The following is a 20196-nucleotide window of genomic DNA, read 5'->3' on the forward strand; positions in this document are numbered from 1 at the left end:
TCTTACTATATTTTTTTTTTATTTCCCAGGGGGTAGGAGTGGGTGGGAGAATCTTAGCCCTTACTTTTCTTTTCCATCCAATATCAACACTTTCTGCCCTGACAGGGGTCTTTTTAAAAGTGCCTAAGTCAGGACAGGTAAGATGGCTCAGCAGAAAAAGTTGCTTGCTCCCAAAGCTCAGGTTCCATGGCACAAGCACATCCCTGTAATAAACAAAGGTAATGAAACAAGACATAGCGTTTATGTTCACAGTTAGGAGGAAGGAGCTTAACTAGAACTCCACATGCTCTAGGCCTTGCTATGTCAGCAGCACACAGGCTGCAGTAGAAGGTCAGCCTTTGTGCCACAAGGCTGGCTTTGTTCTGAGAGCTCTGGAATTTGCCTTCCTGACCTAATCTTGGGTGAAAATGTGCAAGTTTTTAGGGGATAAGAAAGGGGTAATGATTACAGATGCTCAGTTTTATATTAATTGTTTTACAATTAATTGTGTTGAATCTTCATAGCAACTCTGTGAAGGAGGTGTTGGTATTTTGCACAGGAGGAAACTGAGGCTCAGGGAAGTTACAGAATTTGCTAAGATTATTATGTTTTATGATGAAAAAGTGTATATTTAGAACTAGCCAGCTGGACTCAATCTAGATGATCCTAAATTTGTTGGCAACATCCAGAGCATCATAATCAGGAGCCAACCGAGCATAAGCCTTCTTCTGTCCATCAGGCCTTATCAGGGTATGGACTTGTTATACAGTTATACAGTGTAACTCAATGTTATACAAGTTTCTTCATGGCCTGTTTGATCTGGTGCTTGTTACCTTTGGCATCTACAATAAATACAAGTGTGTTGTTGTCCTCTATTTTCTTCATGGCTGACTCAGTGGTCAGAGGGCATTTGATGATGGCATAGTGGTCAAGATTATTTCTCCTGGATGCACTCTTTTGAGGGTATCTGGGCTGCCTCTGGAGCCGCAGGGTCGTGGGCCTCTGGAAGCTGCATGACGTGAGGATCTTGTTTTTGTGGCTGTGGAGGCCTTTCAGCACTGCCTTCTTAACTTTCAAGGCCTTCGCTTTGGCTTTGGCTTTGGGGGGGGGCAGGTGTTTCCTTCTTCACTTTTGGCACTTTCCTGGCTTAAGATTATTAGGCTAGTTATTAAAGGATTCAGGACTTAAAGTGCATGTTTTACTTCAGATCCAATTTTACCCAGAAAGTCCTAATTCATGCGCACTGGGGATGGAATGAGAAGACAACCTCCTTAAGTTAACCCCTTTCCCACAGAAAATGTCTAGAAGCAAGTTCTTTCAAAAGACCAGTGGTAGGCAGCGTCCACCCTAAGGAATGAGAGCTGAATTCACTATTCTTGTGTTCTCCTTTCTCTCCCTCCCTTGGTAAGCTACTAAAGCACACAAACTCAAGTTTTCTCCCCCCGCATGGACGAGCCCCCTCTGACCCTTTTGTTGTTCTATCTATAAAATGAGAGACCCATCAGAGAGAAGTGGCCTCTAAGGCCACTTCCAATCTTCCATTCAAGGATTGTATTAATTATATTGCACCGTAGGATCACCTGATTCATTTGTGGATAAAAACAAATTTCCTGTTGCTATAGAGAACGAGGGCTTTTGAGTTAGAGAAAGATAGACTCACAGAGACAAGATGAGTAGTAGAAAGGGCAGAGGCATTGAATCAGCCCAACTCGGGTTAAACGCCTCTACTAACTAGGCAGGTCACTACCGCTTCTCAGAATTTCTGTTCCGTCTGTGACGCAAAAAACCCCAAAGCTACCCCTATCCCTTGGATCGAGGAAGCATTTGATAGCAGCACAGGGTGTAGGCGGGGGTGGGGGGTGGGGGTGGGGGAGGTTTAAGGCCTTTCTTTTGTGTGAACTGGGTTTCATCACTTCCTCCTCGGTTTTGCACCGCAATTTCTCTAGCTCAAGGATATTTTTTCTCTCTTCTTTATCCTAATGCCGGGGCAAATATTTTCTGCTGGGGTGTTGGCTTCCAAACTCCTCTGTCAGAGTTCCATGAAGCATAGAGCAACACAGCTATTAACTCCTATTAAGACTAAGGGGAAACAGTGCCACTGAGGCCACACCAAGGCCTCACCACTTGGACATCAGATCAGCTGGAGTTTCGAGTCTCCAAGGCCCTTCTCCACGTTCCTTGGCGCCGATCCTTATCCTAGCACTCAAGTTTCTAGGCCATCTCTTCTGCCTAACCACAGAGCAGCTTAGTTCTTGTGTTACCTTTGGGTTCTAGACCTCTCTCCAAACTGCCTTGATGGTGGCTTGGTTACTGAGTAGGTGGCTAAAGCCTGTTCTTTGAAGAGTGTGACTCTCAGACAGTCACCTGATGGTCTGGTGCTCTGAATAGGTTTGAGTTTGTCTTTGCTGTTGAACAATAAGTCCATTCGGGCCTTAGCTGGTTTGCCTGCGATGCAGAAGATCTCCTGGGGCAGGAATTTCCTTTACTGCATCTTTGTCTTCAGCTTCTGTAACCTGTGATTGCCCTATTTGGGCCCCAATGTCCTATAGCCACCTTCAGTTGCAAGGTGGGATGTATGATACCAGTTTCTAGAGTTAGGCATGAGCCAGAATTGGCTTCGAAATACCCCCCCCCCAACATCTAGTTCTGTTTAACCTGTCTGATGACTGTCTGGCCTCTAAAATAAAATCCCCTATCTCTACTTTGACAGATTGCCAGTTGGCTCCCAGAGGTGACTAAGTGGAATTGGGCTGGGAGCTGTCATGAGACAATATTCAATTTGAGTGTCTTCATCTTGGCATATCCAACTTAACCTAAAGAGGAACCACTCTCAACACTCTTGACACATTCTTGCCCTTTAGAACCTGCCAATGGCCTGGGAACTGTCTCCAGAATGTGACAGGCAGCTGCCTCATGGCATCACCAGTTGGTTTTTGTTGTTGTTGTTTTTGTTTGCTTCTGTAACTTATTTTTTAAATTATTTATTAATTACACTTTATTCACTTTGTATCCCCCCCTGTGGTTCCCTTCCTCCTCCCGTCCCAACCTCTTCCTTCCTCCCCCCTCTGCACACATGCCCCTCCCCAAGTCCACTGATAGGGGAGGTCTTCTTTTCCTTCCTTCTGATCCTAGTCAATTAGGTCTCATCAGGAGTGGCTGCATTGTCTTCTTCTGTGGCCTGGTAAGGATGCTTCCCCCTCAGGGGGAGGTGATCAAAGAGCAGGCCAATCAGTTCATGTCAGAGACAGTCCCTGATCCTATTACAATGGAACCCACTTGGACACTGAACTGCCATGGGCTACATCTGTGCAGGGGTCTTAGGTTATCTCCATGCATAGTTGGAGTATCAGTCTCAGGAAAGACTCATCACCACTTTTAAAGCCAGCTTTTGCCCCTTCACAGTCCTTCATTGGTATCTCTGGATCTCCAGGAGAGTCTTATTCACCTTTGCTTACCTGGTTCTTTGAGATTATGCACAGGCTGAGAGCTGTGAACTCAGGGGACAGAGACTGTACCTGTGCTGGGAACATGGAGTCTGAAGAAGAGCCCTCCAGTGGTACTTCCTCCCCTTCTAGGCCTTTAGGGAAGCCTTTCTTGTGAAACATTTGAGCTTTCAAAGAAACAAGCAAGGATTGTATAATTCAGCCATCTTCCCAATATGCCACTGCTCCCTGAATTTCTGGCAGCATTGGTCTGACCTTAACCCTTTTGGAGGCCTACAATTCTCTGTGTAGGAGCTTTCTTGGTGGTGTAGTGGGGTGAAGAACTCTTGATCATGGCTTCCCTGTATGAAGAAGCTCAATATTGTGGACTACTCTGACAAGCTGGGGAGCTTTCAGTGGGGTCATTGTTGTTTTCCCCTGCCAGATCTAGGCTTTTGTTCTAATAGCGAGTAGGTCCTGAGGGCCATGTCTGGCTACACAAGCTATTGTTATTTCTAGAACTACTCCCATCACTGTTCTGCTAAGTTCCAATATAAATTTGTGAGTATGCCAAGCATGAAAGAAGGACAGAGTATGTACCTTGGCGTTTGGAAGGGCCCATGGGCCCAACTAATGGGTGATTACAGTCTACCCTGTATGAGGCATGAACCCTTAGGCTACATGGATCTTGCCATTTTTGACTGGCTTATTGGCCACCTGCTACTGTCTGAACACCCCACTAAGAAGCAGCCATTGCTTGTCCCTTGGTTTACAGTTCCACAACAATAAGATCAATCAGCACTAGGCCTAAGCAGGAAATGAGAAGGAAGGCTTAGAAGGGACTTCTATAAGGTGTGGCTAAAAATCCTTGGGAAGGGAGTACAGGAAGAGAAATAGGAAATATATATAGGAAGATGAGCATGAGGAGACCATTTGGCTTCCTGTGTACAGACGTAAGTATGCTTATTTCTGTCAGTCAATGTATGGCTAATACCTACAGGATGTTAAAGGGGCTATTATGGGTCTTCAAGGCAGCATGCCACGAGAAAATGGAAATGCACAGCTCCTCAGAATTGGAAGAACACTTTGGTAACATCTTTTTGTCCTCTTCCCTTTCCGAGTGGTTATCCAGCTTCTGCTTAAGCATCCCCCTTCCTCTCTTGGCTGTCTGTTCCAGCCACAGAGAGCACTGATTCCTAAGACAGAAATTTATTTTTTTTTCTTCTTTGTATTAAGTCAAGATCAGCTTCCAGTCTTGGGTTCCAGGTCCATCCCTCAGGCATCCAGTTGGGAGTAGATTCCAAATTCAGATACATACATTCTCTTGGACTCTGACGGAAGACAAGGGAGAAGGAATTCAACATTTCTCTGAATGTTCTATTCTTTGAATGTCCTTGGCAGCCCCAACTCTTTCAATAATCGACCTTCATGGCACTGTGCTGTCAACAAATGTAATCTTTCTGTGGTTCAGTTTCCTCAGCTGTGAAATGGAGATTAAAAGAAATAACACATGCAAAAACCTTAGTGCAGCCTGTGAATATATGGTAAACACACAGTAAATGTTATGGTAAAGACATGATTATTAAACTCAGACTTCTAGATTTGCTCACTCGGCTGAGTTCTTTATATTTTCTTAACCTGCGTGCTTAATATTTGTCTCAGTAGCTAGTGCATAGCGGACACTTGATTTGTGCTGACTTGGAGACAAAGACAAGGTCTCTCCCCTCTTCTCTATCGTACTCACTTTGACCTAGACATATTCTACTTTTTCCTCTTAGTGTAGGATGCCCACAAATGAATTCTGTCTGCTCTTTTCAGGTCCACGGAGTTCAAAATCATCAAGTTCCAGAATCTAAGGATGAAAAGCTGTCCATTTCATTTAGTCTGCCTAATGATGTCACTCTTCCTCCATCTGAGGCTAGAGGTCTGGCTAAGATGTCATTCTTCTCATGAATAGCCCCACAGTGCCTTTAGGGAGCTGGAGGTGGAGCCCTGAGACCCCGACATACATGGGAAGAATGGAGGTGGCTTGGACTAGTAGTCTAACTGAGAATGCCATATGGGCTCTGGGTTATTTTCTCTTTTTAAAAATTAAAAAAAAATTATTTCTTTTAGTTTATACAGATGTATTTCATGTCTGAATGTTCATATGGGCAGCATGTTTGTGCCTAGCTCCTGCCCAAGTCAGAAAGAAGATGGTATTGGAACGCCCCAGAACTGGTGTTAGATGGTTGTGATCCACATTGTGCGTGTTCTGCAAGAGCAGCAAGTGCTCTTAAAGTTTGAGCCAACTCTCTAGCCCACTTTCTCTTAATTTCTAAGTGAAAGTGTCTTTCTAAGTTTATAGGTTTATCAAAGGAAAAATGTACATTTCTGTATCAGAGCACAGTGATGGGCAGGAGAAGGAAAGGGGAGAGTGAGAGAGGAAACACAACTTGGACACGGGGAGATGCGGGGGTGGAAGAGTGAAAGAGAAACAGATTGACACGGAGAAAAGAGGGTGAGAGAAGATAAAGATGAAGAGATTTAGTCATAGATGACAGTCACAGGGGAGGAGTGAGAGAAGGCAGAGACAGATACATATATACACAGTAAGAGGGAGGAGGAAGGAAGGGAGGGAGGGAGGGAGAGGGAGAAGGAAAAGAAGGGAAGTATAGAGAAAGAGAGGAGAGGGAAAGAGAAACAGAGAGCAAGAGAGAATGAATGCACCAAGACCAAACCAGCAAAAGTGGGCATGACAGATGATAATGTTGACATGTTCTGGGGCAAACCAGAGACCAAAACCCAGTGGGAAGATCTTCAGAGGTCAGTACGTCTCAGACTGGGGAATTATTCGGACAGCTCAATGCTGGCTTCTGAAGAGCACACCAGTTGTCAGACACACAGCAAATCTAGCATAGTTCTATTCACTGTCCACACAGGAATAGCTTATATCTAAGTTTGGAGAGAGCTTGGGTCCACTTGTCATACCGTTGTCCCAGCACATACCCAGTTTGGTCATGGATCTCTGAGCTTTCATTTTAAAATGCTTCTTCTTCAGCACCTGGGCCAGGTGGGGCTGAGATAAGCACCACACAGAAGGAATCCAAGGGAAAGCCTGTGCTCATTAGAGATGTGCCCGAGTGGAACAGCCAAGACACTGCTCAGACATTATGGGAACGTGATGAATCAAGTGAGCAGGTACCAGAACAGAAATGCTCAGCCGACAGTGTCCATTGTGTAAAGAATAAGGCTAGGTGTATACCTGGTGGTGTGAAATGGACAGGAGGCTAAGCAAGGCTGAGACAGTGAATTGGCCAGTCTTCAAACTAATCAGAAAAAAAAAAAAATCGCTCTGGATAAGGTAGAACTTCAGATCGCTGAGCATGTCTGCCCTCTCTGTAATGTGATTAAAATTGGTTTAGAAATTTGTGCTATGTTTCAAGTGAGTGCTGTGCTTAAAATGTAATTGCATTTGGCTGTGTATTTGACATTCTTGAAATTAGAGCAGCTTGCATGCAATAAGGAAATTTTTCCAGAATGGGATTTGATTTTTAAGCCAATGCATAGAAGAGCAGTTGCAATCTGAGCCTCTGATGAATGGTTCCTTCAGGGCTGCCTCTTGGGCTGGCTCTCTCTTTGTACTTCCTGTTCATTCTGGAACTCTTCTCTGGCACTCAGCAGGAGGGAAGCTTCTTGACTCCCTAACTTCAGAAACCACTTTTCTCCTTGTAGTCAGAGCCAATCTAGGCCTCCCTATACATCTGCCAACCTGTGAATATATATGCCAGACTGGGGCAGTTAGGAACTGTCTTTGTAATCCAGGATTTAGGAACTTTTTATGGGATTGGAATCTTCCAAGGCTGGTGTTCTGTTCTTACTGGCTTGCTTTCCTTTGTCAAAACCCAAAACAACTGTCATGATTGCTAGTTAATTCTTTTTCACTGTTGCAGAAGCCAAATGACTGTTAAAGATTCTATCACTCCCTCAATAGGGATGTTCTGAGAAAGGGAAGAAAACAGGAGAAAGAAAAAACAGAATGTGATGTTTTAGTATCCCTAGGTCTTCCCAGTCTGGACTCTGGTCGGTTATTTGCAGCAGTTCATTGGCTGTGAAAGAGGATGGATAGCCTATTGTTGTTACTCTAGAAACCCAGAGTTCAAAGTGACTGCCAAGGTTATTTAGTCAGTCAAAAAAATATTTTGAGCAGATACCGTATGCCAGGCTCATGATATAAACAAATACTGTCCTTTAGCCTAGAGCTTCCAGTTTAGTGGGAGAGGGTTTGGTCACATACAGGTGTGTGAAGTGAGTCCAAGTATCCAGCCTAGTTAAGCAGTCTCAATGGTGTCCCTGCCATTTAAGGTTGTGGCCTGTAGAAGCTGGCCAGGTGTAGGGCAGGGAATAGGAAAGGACGAAAGAAGACCTGTGAAGATTCAGGTATAAGGGGGCAATGTCGAAGACACCTTTATGGCCTAATTAGCTTCACATGGGAAGATTTCCTCTGGCAAGCTGTCTTGCAAATGACTTCTTTTGTTCACAAGAATGACAGGCCTATAAAGAACATGACTTAGATACTTGACCCCTACCCAACCTGCTCACAAACATGTGTCAGATAGCGCACTGTCACCCTGTCAAGCAGGCAGAGAAAAATGTTGTTTCGTTGTTGTTGTCTTTTCGTTTGTTTGGGACAAGAGTTTTACCGCGTAGCCCGGGGGCTGTCCTGCAACTCTCTATACACATCAGGCTAGCCTCAAACTCACAGAGATCCACCTGCCTCTGCTTTCTAAGTGATGGGATTAAAGGCATGTACTGCTATGTCTGGCCTCAGAGAGAAGTTTTATCTAACTATCTGGCATTAATATTTGTTTCTTGGGCACAGTATCTAGAGGCTCCCAATTTGGTATTTGTCCACACTTTACAACTGTCCTCTTTGTCTCAGCTTTCTGTAATAAGCGGATTTTTCCATGTCAAGAAAAAACCATACAAAGTATATACACTGTGACAAGTGCATTCATAAACAGATACAACATTAAATTCTTACCATATGGTTAAGAAGTAGGTTGCAGATGGGAAAACTGAGGCCTGGAGCAGCAAAGTAACTTTCTCTAAGTCTCAGTTCTAGGAAATGAGGCAGCTGGAATTTTGTCCTCATCTTATTAATTCTCCAAGCAAGCTATAGAACTCAATACAACAGTTCAGTGACAGCATCAGCCATCAAAAAGTCCTGACAATTCTTTATTCATCTTCATGCCCTGTTAGGGCTGCAATCACCACCCTCAGCATGTCTGTGATGAGCCAGCTGGCAGAGGCCTTGACACCTCTAAATTTTAACCAGCCAAAGGCTTGACCCAGAAGTTCCAGCCCAGAAGTTCCAGGTGAGGGGGAGGCTGCTGAATGGCTTGCAATGGTCTCATTACAGCCAATTCAAGTAGAACATGTCGCTGTACTGGGAGGCCCACCACCTTTCTATATGTGCAGAGCAAAGCACGAGGGGGATGCTCTCCTGGAGTCCTTGGTGGAACTGTTCCTTCTCCCCGGGATGCAGCTAGTTCTCAGGAACCTTTCCCCTCCTTGAGATCCCTGGTGTTTCCCACACCAGGCTGGTTGGCTTTGAGCCCAGGCTGTGTGCAATGATGAGGTGCCCATTCTTGAAAGCTAGCACAATTGTTTCTGGGGAGATATGTGGGCTTCCATTATGAAAGAGGGCAAAAGAGTAGGAGACAATGAAGTGCAATGTCAATCTTGTTATAAGAATAAGTTGGGATTTACTCTCCAAAGTTACTTCTCAAGAATACCAGGACAATTTTGGAGGTCCCTAGAAAAGATGATAAACTTGAGTCTAGGCTGTTTCTAATATTACCATTTTCCTTACTGGATGGGCCTCTTGTGGAATAAACTTCAGTGTGACGTTGTTCCTATAGCCTCCTAGACAAAAATGACTATGGCAAATGTTCTGATTAGTGTATCTGCAAGGAGTAATGTTTGAGATAAAGAGCCCCTGTTGCTTATTATGTTGAATGAAGAAACCCCATTTGTTTTGAAGGGAGAAGTGCAAAGGAATTTCTAAGGAAGCCTTCACTTTGGCAAGGGAGGAAGAGGCTGGAATAAGATCCAGGGCCCAGGGAGTCCAGAGGCGTCTGAAGAGCCTTTCATCCCTTTCTGAGAACTCTTGAGCCCTCCCTCACCTATTTATGCTACTCCTGGTGAGCATTTTACAATTCTGCTGTGGCACAGTGAATGATAATCACCATGCTAACTAATGCCGCCGTAATGGCCCTGTTATTGATGTGATTCAGATTCATGGACCAGCAGCAGCAGCATTGCCTGGAGCTTGTTAGAAGTGCAGAATCTCCAGGTCTCGAATCAGAATCTGCATGGTAATGAGATCCCTGGGCAGGGAAATTTAAGAAGCAGCTGTTTAGTGCAGGGACAGTTGCTCTGGGAACTTAGTCAGAGGTCTAAGTCTTTTGGAGTACCTGCTCATGTTGGCTGCTTTGTCTTTTCCTATTGGTGACTCTGTATCCTCAATCCTAATCTATGACTTTGTTTTATGGATGAGAAAGCAGGGAACTAGAGCAATGTGTCCTACTTTGTAGGCAGTCTGGGAGTGAAGAGGTGATGGTAGCAGAAAGGAGAGATATGTATGGACTTAATTGGGGCCTATGGGAAAATCAAGAGTGCTCCCCAACATCCATTTCCTAGTTATATTTAGATATGACCTGGTTACCAGATGTTAAAGTACCCTTTTAAAGCCCAGGGCTAAGAAAGAAAGCCAAGGAATATGGAATGAAACTAGGATGCTAAACTTCGTCTTAGCTACAAAGTTTAATGGGATCTTAAATGTCCCTTTCTATACAACTGTCATCCACCTTAGCTTACACTCTTCACCTCACAAAAAGTCTATTTTTATTTATGGTCCATTATTTCTATTAGAAAGTAAATTACCTGTATTGAACTAAAATATGTCTCTCTATGGCATCTATCCGCTTATGGGTCCTGATTCTGTCCCTTGAACATCCATCACACATCATCTTATCTTTCTGACTTGCACCACTTCTTCATAGCTATAAAACGACCTTGGGCTGAGCCTTCTCTTCAGGCAAAACAGGCCCAGATCCTTCAACTACTTCTTATGAGACCTGGGTTCTGACTCCTTCTCCAGCCTATGTTCCCCTTAACTGGAAAATGGATCAGGATTAAGTTGCAAAGACACATTGAGACCAAAAGTCTCAAGAGCAGCTTGGTCGCCTGGCTGGAGTCTGGATTCTAAGTACTTACCCCAGGAAGCTCACCTTAGAAACAGGACTTTCTTCCTGGAAGTTCATCTGAGGACATTTTCAGAATCTGGTGCTTTCTACTACTGACAAAACCAGGCAGCTTTTAAGTAGTTGCTTGGTTCCTAAACTACTCTTCCATCAACTGTATCAGTCTTTCTTGACTATTTCAGTCTCTCTTAGTAACTAGTATCATGTCTTCCCAGGGAGGGGCTTGGCAGCACTGTTTTCCCAGCACTCCCATGTCTCCCTCCAGATAGAGCTATATGGCAACATTCCCTGTCAGTGACTGTTTTTACTAACTAGAGACCCTAGGTAGAGCGGTGAGAAAAGGAAGCAACCCTCACTTGGTCCCTTTATTAGGCTTTAAGTCTCCTTTTTTTTTTTTCCTCTCGAGCTGGCAAAAAGACCATCATTTTCACTTCCTGGTTGTCACATAACCTACTTTTCATAGGTCATACTTTTCATGGCCCTGTACTCCCAACTATGGGGAATAATAAAAGTAGTAACACTAATAACTATTAGGTATTAAGTATTGAGTATTTATGGGTTTTTTTTTTGGCTGTTTTGAGACAGGGTCTCACGATGGAGTCTTACCTGCATGGAACCCACAGTCCTCCAACCTCAGCCAACTGAACACTGGGATCATAGGCATGTACCAAGATGAACAGCTTTTGAGTGCTTATGTTTTAAACACTTTGCATATATACTTTTATTTAATTCTTACAACAGAGTGGTGAAGTGCATTCACCACCACGATTCCCAGCCATATTTTCAGATATGTTAATTCATTTGCCAAAGGTTTCATAGGTGACATATTTACCTGTATTTAAAATGATTGTAGACCCAAAGCCCACATTCACATTGTCACCTTAGAGGTAGACTTTCTCAGGTGTTACAAAGGCCACCAGCATCAAAATCTTTAGGAGTGGTGGGGGTTATTTAAAAGTAACAGATCATAGAGGAAATTTTACCCCTCTGTCTTTGTCTTTAACTGTAAACTCAGCTTTTGTTATCTTTTGAAGTCTGTGTATCTCAGATATCAGTCTGTTTCTCACACTTAGATGTCATCAAAAGCACTCTTAAAGTTCGTTGAAATGCAGGTGCTAGAACTCATCTTTAGACAGTAGGCTTGGGATAGAATCCAGAAATTAGCAACTGCTATCATTTTAGCCATGATAAACACTGAGCAGTCCTTATTGAATATTTTCCTCAAATTTCCTTATCTACTCCTGGCCTCCCCTTTGCTTAGCAAAAAATTCTCTATCATATCATTTACCTGATGTGGGCTGTCTGCTCTTCTCAGCAGATCTTAGTAGTTACCTTTTTAGAAGATTTTGATGTGTCCCTACAAACTGATTTGTAGATGATATGATCCTGTCATTGAAAAGACACTAAAAAGTTCTGTCAGACACTTTGATCACCTCCCCCTGACGGGGGAGCAGCCTTACCAGGCCACAGAGGAAGACAGTGCAGCCAGTCCTGATGAGACCTGATAGGCTAGGGTCAGATGGAAGAAGGGGAAGAGGACTTCCCCTATCCTTCCCCCAGTCCACACTGGGGGAAGGGCATAAGAGAAGAGGAAGGGAGAATGGGATTGGGAGGGGAGGAGGGAGAGGGCCACAGCTGGGATACAAAGTGAATAACCTGTAATTAATATAAAAAGTAAATTAATTAAAATAATTCTTCCAGAGAATTCTGAGATCTGATAATGCATTCAACAAAGTAGGGGCCTACAAAGTCAAAACACAAACATCAATAACTTATTTTTTTATTTTACCAATATGATAATTGTGATGAAAAAGCTAAGGGGGATTTGTAAGATCCTCAAACAAAATAACTCAGAATAAACATGGTAAAGGAAGTGAAAGAAACTAAATGGAAATAAATGAAAAGTTAAACAAGAAGAAAGAAATTGAAGCACACACTAAAAGATGGAAAGACATCCCATAATCATGGATTGACAGAATCAATATTATGCAATGGCTATATTGTTGAAAAGGATCTAAAGAGTCAATGTAATTACCACCAGAAATCCAATTAAGTTTTCACAGGAGTCGTGCTACCTCAAGACCCAGCTATACCACTCCTAGGTATATACCCAAAATTTGCTCAAATACACAAGGTCATTTGCTCAACCATGTTTGTAGCAGCTTTATTTGTAATAGCCAGAACTTGGAAACAACCCAGATGTCCATCAACAGAGGAATGGATACAGAATGGATACAGAATTCCATTTTTACACAATGAAATACTACTCAGCAATCAAAAACAAGGAAATCATGAAATTTGCAGGTAAATGGTGGGATCTAGAAAAGATCATTCTGAGTGAGGTATCCCAGAAGGAGAAAGACGCACTTGGTATATGCTCACTTATATAGACCTACAAGATATGATAAACATAATGAAATCTACACACCTAAAGAAGATAATCAAGAAAGTGGACATGGGTGAAGATGATCAATCCTCATTTGGAAAGACAAATGGGATGTGCATTGAACATATGACAGGAGTCTACCGCAAAAGGCATCTGAAAGACTCTACCTAGCAGTGTTTCAAAGCAGACACAAAGACTCATAACCAAACCTTGGCAGAGTGCAGGGAATCATATGAAAGAAGGGGAGTTAGTATGATATGGAAAGGATAGGAGCTCTACAAGTACCAAATATATCCGGGCACAGGGTCTTTTCTGAGACTGACACTCAACCAAGGAGCATCTATGGATATAACATAGAACTTCTGCTTGGATGTGGCCCATGGTAGCTCAGTAACCAAGTAGTTTTCCAAAGTAAGGGGAACAAGGACTATTTCTAACAGGATCCCAAGGGCAAGCTCTTTGACCTCCCCCCACCCAGGGGAGGAGCAATCCTGTTAGGCCACAGAGGAGGACTTTGCAGCCAGCCTTGAAGATACCTGATAAAACAGGGTCAAATGAAAGGGGAGGAGGTCCTCCCCTATCAGTGGACTTGGAAAGGGGCAGGGAGGAGACCAGGGAGGGAGTTGGGGAGGGGGAGGGAATGAGGGAGCGGGATACAGCTGGGACACAGAGTTAACAAATTGTAACTAAAAAGAAAAATAAAAATTTAAATAATAAAAAAAAGAGGCTGAAAAGCAACATAACAAGTACTCCAAATAAAAAAAGGGCAACAGAGCTAAACAGAGAACTCTCTGTAGAGGAATATCAAATGGCAGAGAAACACTTAAAAAAATGCTCAACGTCATTAGCCATCAGGGAAATGCAAATCAAAACGACCCTGAGATTTCACCTTATACCTATCAAAATGCCCAAGATGAAAAACTCAAGTGACAACACATGCTGGAGAGGCTGTGGAGAAAGGGAAACCCTCCTCCATTGCTGGTGGGAATGTAAACTTGTACAACCACTCTGGAAATCAATCTGGCGCTTTCTCAGCCAACTAGGAATAGCGCTTCCTCAAGATCCAGCCATACCACTCCTAGGCATATAGGCATATATCTAAAAGAGGCTCAAGTACACAATAAGGACATTTGCTCAACCATGTTTGTAGCAGCTTTATTTGTAATAGCCAGAAGCTGGAAACAGCCCAGATGCCCCTCAACTGAAGAATGGATACAGAAATTGTGGTACATCTACACAATGGAGTATTACTCAGCAATGAAAAATAAGGAAATCATGAAATTTGCAGGTAAATGGTGGGACCTGGAAAGGATCATCCTGAGCGAACTGTCCCAGAAGCAGAAAGACACACATGGTTTATAGTCACTCATATAGACATGTAATATAGGATAAACCTACTAAAATCTGTACATCTAAAGAAATTAATTAAGAGAGAGGACCCTGACTAAAAAGCTCAATCCCTATCCTAAAAGGCAAAGAGGATGGACATCAGAAGAAGAAAACAGGAAACAACCTAGAAACCTGCCACAGAGGGCCTCTGAAAGGCTCTGCCCTGCAGAATATCAAAGCAGACGCTGAGCCTGATGGCCAACTGTTGCGCAGAGTGCATGGAATCTTATGTAACAAGTCGGAAATATTAAGATCTGGAGAGGACAGGAACTCCAAAAGGAGAGCAACAGAACCAGAAAATTTAAACACAGGGGTCTTCCCAGAGACTCATACTCCAACCAAGTACCAGGCATGGAGATAACCTAGAACCCCTGCATAGATGTAGCACAGGACAGTTCAGTGTCCAAGTGGGTTACCTAGTAATGGGAAGAGGGACTGCCTCTGACATAATCTGATTGGCCTGCTCTTTGATCACCTTCCCCTCACCGGGGAGCAGCCTTACCAGGCCACAGAAGATGACAATGCAGCCACTTTTGAAGAGAACTGATAGACTAAGATCAGAAAGGAGAGGAGAACCTCCGCTATCAGTGGACTTGGGGAGGGGCATGCTTGAAAAAGGGGGAGGGAGGGTGGGACTTTGAAGGGAGGAGGGAGATGCTTATGGTGGGATACAAAATGAATAAAGTACAATTAATAAAATAAAATTATAAAAAGTAAAAGCTTATCGAGGTTTTTAAAGAGTTGTAGGAAAATAAACAGTTTGCAATTAAAAAAAAAAAAGGTTTCACAGGAGACCAAGAAACAATCTCAAAATTTAAATCAAAGCACCCAAAACACTCTTAAATAGCCAAATCAATCCTGATCAAAAAGAGCAATGCTGGAGGCATCATAATATCTGATATCAAATTTCACTATTGCCTGTGGGAACCCTAAGAAGCCTTGAGTAAATGTGCAAAGAGTGGGTGAAATGCTGGGTACATATACATAAAATATATATTGTTTGTCATGGGTATAATCATGTCAAGGAGCAATGCCTCAGACCCGTGGGAATGACAAACCCCCTCCAATCCTCCTCCCCATGAGACTCGGAGAGATGATAAAACCGTCTTCTGGTCCAAGTGTTTACACTTGGTGTTGACAGTGTGTGCAAGGTCATGTGTTTGTGAACAATTGGCCCAGTGTGTGCAAAAACTAGTAAATTCAGCTTCCCACCTCGGGATATTTCTAGCCTGACTTTGGTCTCCTACAGAGACCTCCTACCAAGACTAGCTAACTCCTCCCCTTGTGCTGTCCACAATAGCCTGGGGTTTCATGTTGTTGTGCAGTAATTGGTGCCATTCCATCAGAGCACACATGTCCTACCTGACCTCAACTTTTCTGTACGCGTGTCTCTTCTTTCTTTACCCTTGCCGCCACAGTCTGGTTTCCAGGACCAAGCCACGCAGCACATCACACATTCTCTCTCTCTCTCTCTCTCTCTCTCTCACACACACACACACACACACACACTATTAAGACTAAGACTAACAGGCTTACACAACTGTGTACCTGGAATGCTACAATAATGAGTGGCCTGGCAAGATATGACCCTCTGGTACAATAGTGGCATGAATGTTATGGGAATAACTAAGCACTTTTCTTATTGGATTTATTTGGTCCACTCCAAAATTCAAAACTTATGCCTGGTACTGTTAACTAGCCAAAAACCTGTGACTGGAGAGGTCATAGGCCTTAGGGGAGACCCCCACCACTAAACTCTGCAAATCAGCAATTGTGCGAAATGAACATATTAATAAACTGCCACTAAATTCTTATCATTATATCCATATATTAGTTCATCTTTCAGTTCTCATCAGAGAAACTTCTTTTTTTAAGTCTATACATATTTTTATTTTTTGAAATTAAATTATAATTACATTGTTTTCTCATGTTCTCTTTCCTCCCTCCAACCCTTCTCATGAATCATCCTTAGCTCTCTCTCAAATTCAAATTTTTTGATTGTTGTTATATATATGTATATATATTCCTAAATGTATAAGTACAACCTTCTCAGTCTGCATGTTATTTTTATTATTTATTGTTTATTTTTAAATTTATTTTTATAATGTATTAATTTACATCCCAATTATTACCCTATCCTTCATCTCCTCTCAGTCACACACTCCCTCCCTTTTCTCCCCTATCCCTTCCCTTAGTCCTGAGAAAGAGGGATCCCTCCTCCCCTAGCATCTGACCCTAGTGTCAAGTCTCATCAGGAATGCTTGCATCCTCTTTTCTGTGGCCTGGCAAGGCTGCCCTGCCAGGCTGAAGTGCTCAAGGAGTGGGCAACAGAGTCCATGGCTCAGAAATTCCCTGTTCCCCTTACTAAGATACCCACATGGAGACTGAGCTGCCCATTGGGTACATCTGAGCAGGGGGTCTAAGTGTTCTCCATGCCTGGCCCTTTGTTGGTGTATCAGTCTCTGCAGCCCCTTCTGGGCCAATATTTGTTGGCTTTGTTGGTCTCCTTGTGGAGCTCCTTTCCTTTCTGGGTCCTTCTATCCCCTCACTCTTTCATAAGACTCCCTGAGCTCTAACTGTCCCTCGGCCAAAGAATGGATTAAAAAAATGTGGTACATTCACACAATGAAATACTACTCAGCTATTAAAAACTTGAAAATTTCAGGCAAATGAATGGAACTAGAAAAGATCATCTTGAGTGAGGTAACCCAGACTCAGAAAGAAGCACATGGCATATAAGTGGATATTAGCCATGTAAAATAGGGTAACCATACTAAAATCCACAGACTTAAAGAAGCTAAACAACAAGGAGGAACCTAAGGAGAATGCTTGATTTTCATTCAGAAGGGCAAATAGAATAGACGCTAGGAAGTGGATGAAGGGAGAGAACAGGACAGGAGCCTACCATAGATTTCCTCTGAAAAACTCCACCCAACAGTGGATCAAAGCAGGTGCTGAGACTCACAGCCAAACTCTGGGCAGAGCTCAGGGAGTCTTATTATTATTAATTATTTCAAGGCTAATCTCTTGGTATTGGCTAACCAGTTTGTGGGGTTCTTCCCTGGGGAAGACTGTTTTTCCCACTCTCATTCCTTAGTTACTTGAGGTTGTTTGTCTAGGGTTGAGGCCACCATGAGATTTTTCTCCTTCCATGTTAGCATGACTACTAGTGTCATCTTTGTCCAGGCCCTTTCCTAGGCAGTCATGTTGTTGAGACTTCATAAGTGCAGCATTAGGAACCATATTATTTATCTATTTATATTAAGCATAATATATATGTCTGGGTGTACATATATATGTATAAATAGTTTAAATAAAAAATTCTCACCTGGGATGACAATACTCCCAAGAACCATAGACTGTTTAACAAAAACCCCAATAGTAGGCACCTGGCATGAGAAACTCCTTTTTGAGTAGTTGGTCAGAGTTGTCCAAGAAGTTCTTAAAAACATTATACAATATTGTACTTGTCCCTGGTTGCCTCCCAAAGGTCAAAGGTAAGTCTCTATTGCTGAAGACACCGTGTCTTTGAATACAGAACCCAGAGACTCTGAGCTTATCCTAACCTGAAAGCCTCCTTCCTGAGGATTATCTCTCATGGTACCAGAAATGTCATACAAACCTCCAATGGAAGGAAGCAGCCAATAATTCTATCCAACTATGAAGCCTATGAAGTAAAACAACAACTAGCGCGTGGCAAGATACTCCTAAAGGTGCAATGGTGGTACACATACCTTGATGGTAACCAACGACTCCCCAATTGGACTTAAGGCCTGCTCAACTAGAGGTAGATCATGCCTGATACTGGAAACCTAGCCAGCTACCCAGAGCTAGTGAAGTCAGGGATTTTTGGAGGAAAAATTACAACCACCAGTTTACTAAAAGAGCATAATTTCTAACTTCATTCTAAGTATTTATTCTTATATACACAGGCAAGTGTACCTCTCACCCCTCATCAAAGAAATGGCTTCTTCCAACACATGGGGATCATTATAGAAAGCCACAACCAATCAAAATGCAGAGAACAAATGACTGTGTATTGCCCAGCCACAGTCTATACATCTACAACACAACTCCTGCATCTAAAGCTCAAGGATCATTGCAGAAGAGGGAAGAGAAAGATTGTAAGAGCCAGAGTAACAAGAAGCTTGCTATACTATTTTGTTCTCTAGCAATGTCAGAAAAGCCTCTTTTCACAGTGTATGGTAATAAATAGAGACTCGCAACTTGTCAGCAGGAAGAAAGCAAGAGACTGTGGATTGCTCGGGTCTAAATGGGACAACCACACCAAAGGCTCTTTTTCCCAAGGCTCGGGATCATTGGGGGGAGGCAAGGGCAGAAAGCTTGTAAGGCCCGGAGGTAGTAGATATCAGTAGTAGGCATGCTAGCACTGTTGCATACATGAACGCATAGCGGCAGTGGCTGCATTCACACCCAAGTCAGCTACCATCCCAGAATGGATTGGGGAGGGACTCATGAAGTTCCACCGCTAGCTGAGGAGCTATTGGCAACTGATGGCTTCTCAGGGAAGGACAATAAGTTTTCTGTAGGATTTGCTCCTCCTGAGGGGCTGGCTACCTCTGCCCCAGTAGATGGTCCTACACACGCACATGCACACAGGCAGCACCAAGGGTACTCAGTGAGCTTTTTAAAAGTTCACGTGAAGTTGGGAAATAAAAAATAGTTGGGTGATAGGGGAAGAACTGGATGGGAGGACAGGTGTGGATTTGATCAAAATGCATTACATATATGAAGGAAATCCTCAAACAGTAAAGGAAAAAATGAAAGCAGATGGATTGCTACTGGTGAAGCAGATGGGTTAAAACTAGTAATTTTTAGGTGAGCAAGGATAATACTAAATTAGTAAAGTAAAAATGCATCTATATTATAATAACTATTATTAAAATCAGGAAAAGGAAAAAGAAAGGTGTCTTTTTCTTGGGAAAAGCTGAATATATATGCTTTCTTGATGTATCCCCTCATGCCCTTTTGGTGAGATCAAACATCTTCACTCTCTTTCAGGCTTCTTTCCTCAAATCACAAAGGCATTCAATACTGCCTCTAACAACAACACAAGATCCAAACATCCTGCTTCTATATGAATTACTGTTCTCTTAGTATTCTATATAAACTTCTTGAAAGAATAGTTTATAAGTTTCTTAGTCCAGTTACTTATGCACCCTTTTCACAAGCTTCTTTATCTGTAGGATGGGGATTATAATAGTATATCATATATTACAATGGATAACATGAAATTATATTATGGATATTATTGTATGATACCATACAATAATTATGATAATACTCATTGGATTAAATAAAATAAAATTTAGTGCTATATTCAAAGTGCTTCAGGTAATATTTGGTACAGACAACTATTAAACAACCCCCCTCAAGACTCAGGGGCCTATGTGGGGGACTAAGTGAAAAAATGTACAAGCCAGAGGGAGTGGATGACTCTAAGAAAATAGTGTCTTCTAGATACAATAGGATTGGTAGCACCTAAAAACTCACAGAGACTGTGACTACGTGTGGAAGGTCCACACAAATTCAAGCCAGACAAACATCTCAGAATGGAGACAAGGAAGTGAGTGCAATCTCACTCCTAACCAAGAAGCTATTTGCAATTGATAGCTTCTAGGAGTTGGAAAAAACATTCTTTTTCAGTGGAGTAACACTGGGTATATCGACCACACACCAGGCCAGGGATTATGCTCAGGAGAAGTTGGCCAACATAAAACAGACTTTAGGGATTTGCGTACCTTTCTTTTTC

The 20196-nt window shown here is 42.7% G+C and overlaps 1 pseudogene; it reads right to left on the reverse strand.

Annotated features, from left to right (window-relative positions):
- Positions 1-635: 635 nt before the first annotated feature.
- LOC129675010 (60S ribosomal protein L23a-like) lies at positions 636-2404 on the reverse strand (annotated as a pseudogene).
- Positions 2405-20196: the final 17792 nt, after the last annotated feature.

Source organism: Psammomys obesus, unplaced genomic scaffold (genome assembly GCF_907164565.1).
Source record: "Psammomys obesus unplaced genomic scaffold, mPsaObe1.curated_primary_1811, whole genome shotgun sequence".
Classification (NCBI taxonomy): Eukaryota; Metazoa; Chordata; class Mammalia; order Rodentia; family Muridae; genus Psammomys; species Psammomys obesus.